Source organism: Ornithodoros turicata, chromosome 3 (assembly GCF_037126465.1).
Source record: "Ornithodoros turicata isolate Travis chromosome 3, ASM3712646v1, whole genome shotgun sequence".
Lineage (NCBI taxonomy): Eukaryota > Metazoa > Arthropoda > Arachnida > Ixodida > Argasidae > Ornithodoros > Ornithodoros turicata.
The window spans coordinates 72,924,290-72,937,131 of NC_088203.1; the positions used below are offsets into that span (position 1 = coordinate 72,924,290).

General features: G+C 48.7%; 1 pseudogene; it reads right to left on the reverse strand.

Moving 5' to 3' along the window:
• Positions 1-10,172: 10,172 nt before the first annotated feature.
• Positions 10,173-12,557, reverse strand: LOC135389637 (putative nuclease HARBI1; annotated as a pseudogene).
• Between the last annotated feature and the right edge of the window lie 285 nt (positions 12,558-12,842).

Here is a 12,842-nt window from a genome sequence, read left to right on the forward strand (position 1 = left end):
GCCTCTGGATTACCATAGTCGTGTCACTGACGTGCCACTGTCAGGTGTTGCACAGGAATATAAACGTTTTCGGCGTACTGAGGGGCAGGTGCAACAATGTGAGGACTGTAAGGAGTCCATCGTTGAAGCTGAATGTCGTCTCCACCACAGCCCAAGTCTTTGTATTGTGACTAGGGTTGTCAATCCCGAGCCATTTTTGCAGTCCCGGGATTTCCTGATTTTTTGTTGTCAATCCTGGGATCCCGGGACGGGATTTTGGGATTGTGACAAGTTCAGATGGTGCTTTGAAGTAAGTCCTGCGCGGGTCAAAATTATTTGAGCCGCATCCAAGCCGTATCCGCGTGTGCAAATCCGCACCCGACACGCAAGCCGCGTCCCATTACAAATTACACCCGCATACGCACGCCGTCCGCATATTTTTTATGAAAACTCACCACACCCAACTGAGAGTACTCCCTGGTCTATGCCTGATGATTAGATATGTCTGTGTGTATGGTTTCTTGTACGACATCAGCGTAGGGGACAAAGGTGCAAATGTGTGTTGGTTTATGACTTGAGGAATGATGATACGAAATGCGACATAGATCGAGAAGAGCACACAGGAGCCGTTGCACCTTAACGGTTTGAGAGTTTGTTCCGCCCTTGTCAGCGGCGTTTTACGTTATATTTCGAGTCACTACAGTACAGACGCGTAAGAAATTGGGCAACTCGGTGTACTTCCTAATAGTGTTTTGGTAAAATGCGCCTACCGCTCCCGACCGGCTGCCCGCTTCGCCGTCAACAACGACGCCCGCACCCAGCCCACCACCCGCACGACACTGAAGACCTAGACCCGCACCCGCAACAAAATGCGGGTCACCCACGAACACCGCGGGCCGTGCAGGTCTCTACTTCCAAGTCCATCTACCTCAAGAGTTTATATCGGGGTGTTCTGCGCAGCTCATGCGCGCTTTGTCAATTCTACCTCTTCCTGAAGGAAAACACTCAAAAATTCGCAGTGCAATCACATTGGTAAAATAGTGACGGCGAAATGGTTACATTTTATTTATTTATTTTGCTATGATATGCCACTTCTTTTTTATTTATCTGCATTTCACTGTTGCACGTGAAAAGAAGGCCAGTCCCGATGCAGTATAAACGGAAATATTACTTTATAATTTCATCAAACGGTGTAACATTCCAATTGAATGAAGAACAGGAACACACACAAAAAAGAAAGCAACGAATGGAAAGAAACGAAACACCGTCGCTGCGTGCGTATCACCTTGTACAATGATTAACACACGACCTGAGTAAGCACAGACAGTCGATGGTGGTGTCCCGCAGTTGGGAGCGAACTTTTGTGCAAATACTGGCTTCCGAACTGAATGTCCATTCAGCTTCTACGCTAGAAGAAACGACAGTCAGCAAATATCTGTACGCATGTGGAGGCAGCGGTTGTCTGCCACCTCTGGTCATAAAAAGTGCCATTTCCTCACGAAGGAGTGAGTCTTTGCCTGATGACCTACAGGTGTTTGATTTTCCTGTCATATTTGTTCTCACGAAATCCCGGGACTTCGGGGCGTCAAAAAATGGCCGGGATCCCGGGATTTCGGGATATCCCGATTGACAACCCTAATTGTGACGTCCTCATGCTCGTCTGTGCTGCTGTGGCAGGTTTGTAAATTAAAGAATACATATTTTACAATTACAATTGTTTCTTCCTTTCATTTGTTGTGCATATGTGAAGCTCTGCATGTAGTGATGAGCATAGTTTTTCACCACAGCGTGCCTCTAGGTGAATTACGTATGCTTTCGCTTTCTGTTGCAAAAGACAGTTAGTGCTGTGCACTGATGAGAGCTGATCTTCAGCATCTTTTATTGTGTAGCGTCTGTGATGAGGGAGGCGTCTAAGAGGCAGCCATGGCTGACCAAATTGTGACCTTTTCGTCTGTGTGGCAGGTAGGAGACCGTAACCTCTATGTACAGGTGTCCTAGTAGCCCTTATAAAAGGTACTTGCTCAAACGCTACTTCGTAACTTCTGAAATAGAAGGTAAAATATTGTGATTTTTTACCCTTAAAAGAGATTACCAGATCAAGAGCGTACTGGGAAATACCTGGTATTCTGGTGTAGCTCTGCTAGATAGATGAGGTCACACACATAAATGTAACCATACGCGTCAATGTAACCACGGTCCTTCGATACTCTCTCTGGTCACGAAACTCCGCCGGAAAGTTAGCCTAGGGACCGGAGCTGCCGCGCGGCGGCGCGCGCATAAGCAGCAGGTGGTGACGGTCGCGTCTGGCGCATCGTAGCCGTATGTTCGCGCGTGGGCTGAGCTGGCCATTTTGGGTGGTTTTGAGCACAACAAACAAAATAATGTTGTTCAGCGTATTTGGATTTTGTTTTATTTTACACGTGCACGGGTGTGCAGCGATATATAGCTCTCTGAGCAGTATAATCGGCTGCGGACGGAGGAGAACTTTCAGCGAGAAATGGCTTCCACATACCGACGTCCAAATGGGACTGATCGGAAATTTGCAGCGGCGCTTTGTCACTTAAAAACGCTGTGTTTAGGCAGTTAAGGCTGGTTTAGAGTCCGACGTAGTCTTCGCCCATCGCCGCCCGCGTTGCGCGCCGATAGCCAGCGTTCGCTACGCCACGCTTCCTCCTACCGGGATCATAGTCTGACGCGATTCGGCGCAGCGCAACGAAAACACTTCCGGAGATTTTCACATTTCGTAGTGGGAAAGTAGTCATATCTGGCAACTGTACCCGCGTGTTGGAATCCGACTAAAGACAATCCGTGTTCCAATCGTATGTTTGTATTACTGTAATACGGTTGGTATCCCCCAAAATGGGCATTGAATTGAAGAAGAAAGTCGCACGCCTTCCCAGATGTTCTCGTTCTTTTGCTTGTCTCTATAATCCATCCGTCGTGTATTATATAGGCACGGATGTTCCTTAACAGCTTCGATCAAAGGCTCAATAGACGACGCCATGTTTGGAAATGCGAGTCCACCGGAGCTCGCGCCGTACACAGCTCGCTGGCCACCGCCAGATGTAGAACATTGCTCTACTCCCCCGACGGCGGCTGACGTAACGCGCGTTGCTGCCACGCCGCGCTTCGCCAAGTGTCGTTGAACTATGAACTCACCGACGGTGGCTCGCGATGCGCGGCTGCGCGTCGTTAGGCCCCGCTCCGCCGGACTCTAAACCAGCCTTTATCTCATCGACACGCTTTACTGTAAGTGTTTCGATCGCGTTTGATGTCTGAAAAAATGAAGACTCCACCTGCGCTACAGCAATGAACCCAATCATCATTTATTGCAGATTTACTATTTTAGGTAGCAGAACTCCACAATACTGCTATTGCAACGTGTTTCCCACACCATGGAGGTTTTAATTAACTACATTTTATGATTGTATTATACATTTTATGATTCGCGAAACAACAGTGATCACAATCAGTGGCACTGGCAATGAGGGCTTTATATCACAGAACTGCACACACACAGTGACTACAATTATGATAATCGGCAAAAACAATGTTCCAGAGCAACTCATGAAACGACCAAATGCCTTACGGCCTTGGATGGCCAGACTTATTTGCACTGTTCACCGACAGTGGTGAATCTTTCCTGCCTCCTGCAGCAGGGCGTGATCTGGGTGTAGCCAGGTTAAGCTTCTTGTTTTTCTTTCTTTCTTGTTTTGCGGGAAAAGAAGTGCAGCCGACATCTAAAAAAATTAAGCTCTTCAGCTGTTTTCTGGATTTAGTGCGCACTGCATCCAACACTAGGACCCGGACATATGACATATATGTGAGGTACATGTGACACCTTGAAGGTTGCACGGACCTGTGCCAACTTTCTCAGCAGGGTGCACTGCGTCCATTGTGTGTCCCACAGTATTCGGCCAAGTTCTGCTTTTATGCAGACATGTGAATCAGTCCGACAGGAATTGTTGCAAGTTTTACTGCAGGCTAGAAAAGATAAATTAATGAATGCGTGTTATTATGGCCACTTGTTGGCTGCCCATTGCAGTCATATGTTACAGCAGACAAGTTTCAAAGGGCTTCTATGAATAGTAACGCACATTCTACTCGGATGCGCCTAGCTGTCTGTCTTGAACGCAGAGTTCTCCTGTTCCAACGTCGATGAGAGGCGCCGAGCTTCTACCACCACTACTCATCCGTTTTCTGTTCGAGGACGGTTTCGCTGCTGGCAGCCTCGTCGTTGCGCGAGTTTTAGGCTTTGGGGTGCTCAAGTACTGCGGACACCCGTCAAAAATTCGTGGCACGGGCCTCAGGACGCAGCTCTGACCTGTCGCGAGGCATTGTGACCTTCTCTTTGCTTGCGGTGTCATTCAGAGCTTCGCGTGTCACGAGGAATTCGTCCGCTCTGACAATGTCGGATGCGTCAAAGTGCTTCTCGCACACACGTGTCCACTTTGACTCAAAACTGAAACGCGAGTCCTCTTTCTGAGGTATCGAACGGTTCAACTTGTCTTGCTTGATGGCAGCAGTCGGCAACGCGAAAAACGATACCTTTTCACCAGAATTATCATATCCCGAGCGACACGCTCGGCTACAACACGTCTTCGGCATGCATAGATTAGCCGAAATCTATTCACAGTCTAAGGATGCACGTGGATTTCAGGAAGAAGCGTCTACACTGGTCAAAACGCAGGCAAAAGAAGAGGCATTTACCCGTATCAGCTGGCGTTTTCTCCCCAAGTAGCGACGCGCGCGCCTCCGCGCGGCGGCGGTTCTCCCTAGGCAAACCTGACCTATTGTTCTCCGGCGGAGTTTCGTGACCAGAGAGAGTATCAATGGACCGTGACGTAACCATGCGTCCTGGGCATGGTTAATGAGGCCCAAGTTTGAAAATTCAGATTCGGACACCCACTGGCGAATCCTCCAATAGGTAGTGGCAATGTTTTCAGCTGGCATAAAAACTAGCTGTTTGCTTCCTTATATGATATGTACCTCTGTGGCCTGTGTTGGTCGAAGTTTGCATAATATTTGTTATTGGCAGCAGCATATCTCAGTCCGTGCTGGCAAATACCACCTGTAATAGAAAATTTATTGGTCCGATTTATATCTTCATCTATAAACAGATCGACCTCAGTCTTTGTATACTTGAGTGCCGCCTGCAACTGAATCCAGGTAGACTGACAAAGCGCAACACTTCCAAGCCATATGTTTTCATAGAAAGCTGTCTAAAATACTGCATGACGTGTAACAGGAGCAGGACATCACATTCCAAATAGATCAAAGTATAATCTTTCAGTGACTTGGAATCAAAATGATTGTATGTTTCCTGAGCGAAAGCATATTCGTGATCATTGATATGGGTTGCATTCAAACCATTATAAAAAGCCTCCTTGGCTGGCACTTTTCAACTTTGACTTCGTAACTCTTGGTCCAAGAATACGGGTACTCGTCCTTCCTTGTCGAGCACCCAAAGTCATTACCATTCGCCTGTTGTGGCGGATACTGGCGTTGTAGGATAGTTCTAAAATGACTACTGTTGAAAAAGATGTTTTGAACGAGTAAGAAGATCTACGCGTTGGCGTGGTGAAAACCCCACATTCAAAGATTCGTCACCTCCTTCATGGAATCGGCGTCAGTCATGTGATCGCCGATGACGATGAGCGTAGCGCGCGACGTGTTCCACTCTCGTGGTAGCTCCTTGGCAAATTTTATAGAGTCCCCAAATTCGTCCTGCATGCTCGGCGAAGCATATTTCTGCACGTAGAACATTTGCGACGGTGACGTCTCCACGACGTCATTCGGGTTCCTCAACACGTTCCCTAACGAACGTGGATTTACCGCACATGGAGGGACCACATAAATACAACAAAAAGGGTCAAGGAAACGAAAAGGTTCGGGGGAAGATATGGTCCGTGTGTACACGTTGTCCGAAGAAAAAAAAAGGAGAGACTGAGTCTCGTAGAGAAATGCATCTCTTTTATTTACACATCGTCCTCTAGATCCGAACCGCCTTCCCAATACAGATTATCCAGGCTAAAGTTGAACTTCTTTTTCGTGAGTCTTTCCACCACTAAGATGCGGTCGAGCGTCTTCATCTTGTCCTGACACATTTCTTGACGTGCTTGCAGGCGGTGGACTTGAAAGGCTTCCTCCACGATACCGTTAATCAATTCGCGAAGTTATTCGTGTTTTTTGTCTTTTCCTGGCGACGACAAGAAATACAAGAGAATAAACCACACATGACGTTTTCTACGTATTGGTAGAATGATGACGCGAGCGCGGTGCGCGCTTCCTTTATAGAGCATCTTTAAATAAGCACGCACAAAGAAACGAGAGCGAAACCGAAACGGAGAAGCAACCCGTTGCCGCTAGGAGCGCGCGCTCAGAAAGGAGAGAGCGAAACCGAAACTCGGCGCTGCAGGGAGCGCGCAAGGGGACGACCTCTGGCTGCCGGCCGGCTGCGCACAGGGGTGGCATCCAATGTATTGCTCCGTAGACGAAAGCGTGCTGAGCGAACGCAATGCATCCTGGACAGGTCCTGGTCGCACGTTACAGCAAACGTCAAGGCACACATGACCTTAAGATGGCGGCGCCCGTGAACAATGCGGTTGTTGTTTCTGCGCAACGTTTTGGATGTCTTTCGATCACGGTAATTATTTTTATCCGATAATCTCGCAGTAAAACGCGCAGTTTTGCACATAAGGCCTCGTACTGTTGACGACTTCCAAAAATGTGATGACGACCGCGCGTTAAGACTCACGATGTACTTAAACTAAGGAGAAATGGGCTACCATGTTGCGGAAGAAATACCACATAGTTTACGCTGGCAAAAGGCGTTCACCTCTTGACGTTCTGACGACGGAATTATGTCAGTAAGCGAACGTAAAACAACATGTAAACAAAGTCACATGACCTCAAAATGACGTTTTCTATGACGTGTGACCAGGACAAGATGGCAATTTTGCCAAAAGCACCCGCTTGAGGGTAGTTACAACAATAGCGGGTTTGTGTTACCCCTGTTCGGCCGCGGCGGCCCAGAGGGCGCTAGAAGCGAGTGCGCGCATGCGTAGCACCCGTAGAGCTCTGCTTGCGTCAGTCGAGCGCTGGCTCTCGTGGAGTGAGGACGTGTGGTCAGGGGGACGAACGTGTGGTATATTTCTATTGTCGGGAAAAACTCACGTGACCTCTAGGGTTAGGCCAATCGTTGGAGGACAGTTGAGTAGATTTTTGCTTTGCTTTTTTTGTCTCCCTGGGTGACCTGTGACGCTGGCGATGCTTTCCCTTTCTCATCATGTTGTCTCCCTCCCCTGCTTTGGCGGTGCCGGGTTGTTGTGGATTTTCGTTCGCGTTGAGTGAAGTAAATAACAAAATATGGAAGCGTTGGCTGTTTCTGTTACACAAAGTGCTTTTTGGGATAGGTATTTCCAAATCACAAATATGCAGTCTGCTGTAGCTGCGCCAAACACAAACATGACATGAACATTGTTTCTGAAGTTCGAGTGATATGCCGAAGCAACTTTGCATTCACTGATAGCTGATGTCTCACGTGGAAGATTTCACAGTAGAACAACAGTATATTGGCTGCAGAGGCACAGACATTCAAAGATACAGCATGACATAGAACATGTCCGTATCGCTTTGCTGCTTCGGTAGGCGTCTGGACGACCCGTCACAAAGGAACTTGTGCAACTGCTATGCCGAAAGATGATGCTCCAACCACTCAGAGTGGCTTATCCATTCTACTGTATCCATGCAGATGAGTTTCTGAAGCAGGTATGAGTTGAATACTTATACCTGAGCAAGAAAGATGAGAATGCGAATCAGAAACGTGAAAACCAAAGAATTCTACCATCCGAAATGCTGCGCATATGCCACAGGTGCGGTGCTATGCTATGCTAAGCGGCAGAATGGAATAGGAACTGACTTACCTGTCATCGAGTGAGTAGCGGAAAAACGCAGTATTGGTCCTTTTGTAATCGTTGTCGCACCACGCAAGCGAGGTGCCTTACGCTTTCTATCTTCTTCTACCTCTTCGTCCCTTTGAATATGTGCTACTGTATTCTCAGCAAAATAACGTCTGAACTATGTCACGTGTTCTTAGCCGAAGAGAACGAAAAAGCTTTGCGTGTCTTCCTTCCACGCCCTTGGATACTTTTCGGTAACACGTGGTTTTCGTTGCCAATATGTCTAAACGGACCACGACCTACTCTATACTAGAGACCTGGACAACTGGTAATCGCCTATGGGAGAGCCGGGTCATGGGATAGTTACGGTAGTGGCGACTGCAAGCGCCACATAGCATTATTGGGGAGAGGGAACGTTGCTGTCGCCCTTGCCACCGTCTTTCGTGCTACCAAGCTGTTTCCAAGCACGCGCTATTCTCTCTCTCACTGCTTCGTCGCCGTTGTCAACACAGCCCACCATGCATTGCCGCGGTTTCGGCAAGTCACGTGGTAACGAAGAGTGCGAACTAGTGCCAAATCCCATAGCCAAGCGGCGGTTGTCAGAACTACTACCTCAGCGCTGGGAGCTTTGCGGATGTCCTGGTCTCTAGTATAGTAGTAGGTCATGAAACGGACGCCGTACCTGTCGGCCGATGAGACGGCTATCTTAATGGAGTTGATTGGGAGGCACAAGGGAGTACTTGAAAACAAGAAGACAGATAGTGTGTCAACGAAGGCAAAACAGGACACATGGGAAAGGCTTACGTCCCAGTTCAACAGCATGCCCGGCGTTGTCCGCAGAAATTCAAGGCAGCTTCGGAAAGCCTGGGGCAATTTAAAGACCAAGTGGAAGAAGAAGACGGCAGAGGGCGTCAGAAAAACTGTCAACTGGTGAGCTGTGTACGCTTTTTTCGCGATTGGGACCTGCCATTCATCCAACTTTTCGGTTCTCTTTGTTTTTTTTGTTTTGTTCTTTTCTTCAGGTGATGGTGGCCCTCCCGCACCAATGGACCCGCTTTTGGAGCAGGTACAGTCTTTGGTCCCTTATATTGCAACAAGGGTGCATAACCCTTACGATGGGGACCGCCAGTCTGCTGAGGTAGATGACCTTCTGCTCCCCATGGTACAAGCACGTCGCGACGAAGGAGATATTGAACATGGCAAGTACTCGGTCTTGTTCTCACTAGAGTCACTAAATAAGCTACGCTTCAGAGTATCGACACTGAGCCGCCATGTTGTTTCGGATGACCCCCAGCGCCATCCATTTAGCGCTCTTCGAAGTGTTGTCTTCTTCCACTGCTGAACTTCACCTTCTTCTATTTCTACTGCCAAAATAGAGGTGGGGCTGGAGGTCATCCGAAACAACATGTGTCGTTACTCTGTGACTAACTAACGACACTACAATCAGTGTCGTTACTCTGAAGCGTAGCTTATTTAGTGACTCTAGTTCTCACAGCCACATTGCTTCCCTGAATTTTCTACTTTTATTTCCGTTTCATCGTTGGAGCACTCGCACCCATTAACTAACCGCGCACTTGTATGCAGGGCACCCGGAGGAGACGTACGCAAACAGTGAATCTACTGAGGAGTTCTTTTGTGACGGTCAAGAGCAGCCTGCTTCTCAGAATGATCTCGCTGATGAGCACCATGAGGCGCCTCCTGCCGACACCTCGACGTCCCAGACTCCTGCGCAATCAAACCGCGCATCTAGCAACGTCGTACTTCGAACAGGCGCTATTCAGAGTACGTCGACTGGGCGGAGAGTGAGACCTTATAGAGGCATAAACGCTGTTCTTGAGTCTGCTCTCTCTGCAGAATTGGAGGCTCGAAATCAGGCCATGCAAGAGGACAGCACACGAAAGGAAAAGGAGCATGTCTCGAAAATGAAACTGTTGCAAAAAGAGCATGAGACGAAAATACGTAACATGAGCGTTTTGCATAGACTGCAAGTCAAATGCGAAAGGGAAAAACTCAAGGTGCTACAATTGAAACAGAAAAAACTCGAACAGCAGTTTGCCCGTGGTGATTCGGCTCATGAGACGTGAAAAAGTCAAAATAAAATGCACTGTTCAAAAATAAAGTTTTATGTCAGCATGGTGTGATCAAGCAATATCCAGATTGCTCTGGCGCACACCAGAAAAATCGGTCTGTGTAAGTCTACGTCGTATCTCCGCTCCCAAGAGGCTATCTTCGCGATTGGCTGGAACACTGATGTCGTCTTCCGATGCATCTGTTCCATCATCCGGTTACGGGTCATTCAGATGCGCAGGCGACGTTGTGGAGCGCTGCGCAAGCGCAGACGATAGCAGCAGATCTCTGTATCTTGTTTTGCAACTCAACTTCATACGGAGGCACGGGAACCTCCTAACCTCCTTTTCCAAACTCCGAACGCTCTTTCCACGGAGTTGCGTGTTTTTATGTGACTCGTGTTATACCTACAGAGGGTGGATAAAAAAGATTAGTTCGCTTCGAAATACAGGTTGCGCACATAATACAATAGTGCGCTTGACTGGCAACAGGTCCGCCTCTCTTTCTGTTATTTTCTATTTGCCATATGGCCTTTGTACAAGCCTGGTAATTCGAGCGTAAGTGGAGGCGAAAGGTCGCGCCCCAGCGACCTAACGGTAGGCCATCCTTTCGTCGCTGCGAAAGGAATGGCGAGAGGAACGACTACTGTTTCGGACTGAATGACAGGTAACCGTCAGACAGTAAAGGGGCACGAGGAAGGAATGATACGTTAAAAATCTGTCAATATCTATACCTCCTCTCTGGCGGGGTTCTGGGATTGCTGAGTGGCGTCAACAGAAACGGCGAACACGGATATCCTTGATCCCCGAGCAAAATGCCAGGAATCCTGCCTTCCTCATGCAGAACTCGTGCTCTGCTGTTTTCAAATATGCGGCTATCATGAACTGACCCCGGCCAGCCTGCAACGATGTCGAAAAACTAAAGTTCGGGGCCAGTGATTGCCTGTGTAGATAGGAAGATAGCACCTATCAAAACTGTGGACGTTGTGGTACGTAGTCTTATGCATACCATACCTGCACGTTGATGGAGAACACGCCTTTCCTATTTCTGTAAACCTCAGCGTCACTTCCTCCAGGGCTGTTTATGGGTACATGAGTGCAGTCAATACAGCCTGGCTCAAAATTAGCGACAGGCCGCCTTTCGAAAGGAAAGGGGACCAGGAAAGGAAAGTAGAGTTCAAAAATTCGCCCCTAAAAACCATCCAAAGCGGTACCGGCATAGATGGTTTGCTTGCGACCCTGAAACTTCACGGCGAGTTGCTCCGGCACCACCGACACGGCGTCAGCGGTGGTGGTGGTGGTGGGTGGTGAAAGGGTTTGCCGTTGTCGGCCTCACGTAGGTGGGCAACGTCACGACTGACGCCCTGGGCCGACTTCTAAGGGAATTGTGCCGACATATGTCTGAAAGTGTCTGAGGAAAACCCAGGAAAAAACCCAGACAGCACAGCCGGCACCGGGATTCGAACCCGGGTACCTCCCAGTCTCGACGTGACATGGCCAGCACGCTAACCACTCAGCCACGGGAGCTGGTCGGCGTCAGCGGCTTGCGCACGCCACGGAAAGTTCCTAATATGAAACCGACCAATGAGCGCTCGCATACCGGGGGAGCGGCCACAGGAGCCAATGGGCTGGTGAGAGTTGAGTACTCGGGCTTCGACGTAAAAATTGTGACGTTTAATGACGTTTGATGACGCCCCTCACTTTAATCCGCTTAAGGAAGTCGCGACTTTCATCCCCTTGGTGCGGTCAGTCGCTCTGCTGTTGCCGCGCCGCGTCAGTCGAGGTATGGCTGTGGACGGGAGCGGATTTTCCCGATGTTTATGCATTTTACTGTGCTCGTTTTAAGCCTTTTCCCCGCATGACTGGACTTGTTTAGCAGGGACTTCCACGACGTTCAGTTTTGTAGCATTGAGTGTCTTAAGCCTTTTCTCCGTGCTGCCGCATGTTTAGCGGTGTTTACCCAGCGTTAGGCATATTGTGGTTCTCATCTTGTGTTAGCTCTTGTGCAGTGACACCACGGTTAGGCCTAATCGCTCGTCTTAAGCCTTTTCCCGCGATGTACTTTCTCCGTGCTATCGCATGTCTATAGTTGTTTAGCAGTGCCTTCCTCGTTGCTGTTTTCATCTTGTTTAACCCTCGAGTTTCGTAGCGATGTGCGGTCTTAAGCGCTCGTCTTAAGCCTTTTTTCCGAGCTGCCGCCAGTGGCTGCCGCACGTTTGGAATTTGCCGTAGCGGTTATGCCTTTCCCAATAAACCATAAAAAGCCCATGGACGTCCTCATCTGGTCCAGACGTCCTCGTCCAATTTGAACATCATTAGGACATCCATAGGTAGTGTCGCAAAGGCTGTCAATTGCATGACATCCTGAGGATTGTATTTTGACATTCTGCTCTGGACGTAATTTGAGGTGAGTGTCACTTCAGTGGAATTAGATATGCATGATACCAGGCACGTGCCCGATACAATATTTTTCAGTTTAAATTGACAAATTATTTGTGTACAGTTTCCTATTTTTGCTTCTTGGGCCGCGCTGCATTGGCTGCATGCCAACACGAACTCCCGTGTCCTTGCCTGCTCACCATGCCACCAGCCAGCGCTGACAGTCGCGCATGCGCAGTTTTGTTGGCTTGGCGCTGGTACGCTTTGCTTTGGCTCTAACGGACGTTTCTCATCGCGGCGAGTGGTACGCATGATCTCGAGCGTATTATTCGCCTCGAGATCGAACTGTAGGTGGCGCTGCGACGGATGCCCTAGTGGGGATACGGCATGATCGGACGCAGCAGGCTCTGGCTTTTCTACGCACATATCGCAGTGTTTCTGGATGAAATGCCGCTGTCAGTGCCTCACATATTGCGGATGTGTTGAAATGCGATACTTAGAACGCTGATATGGTGTG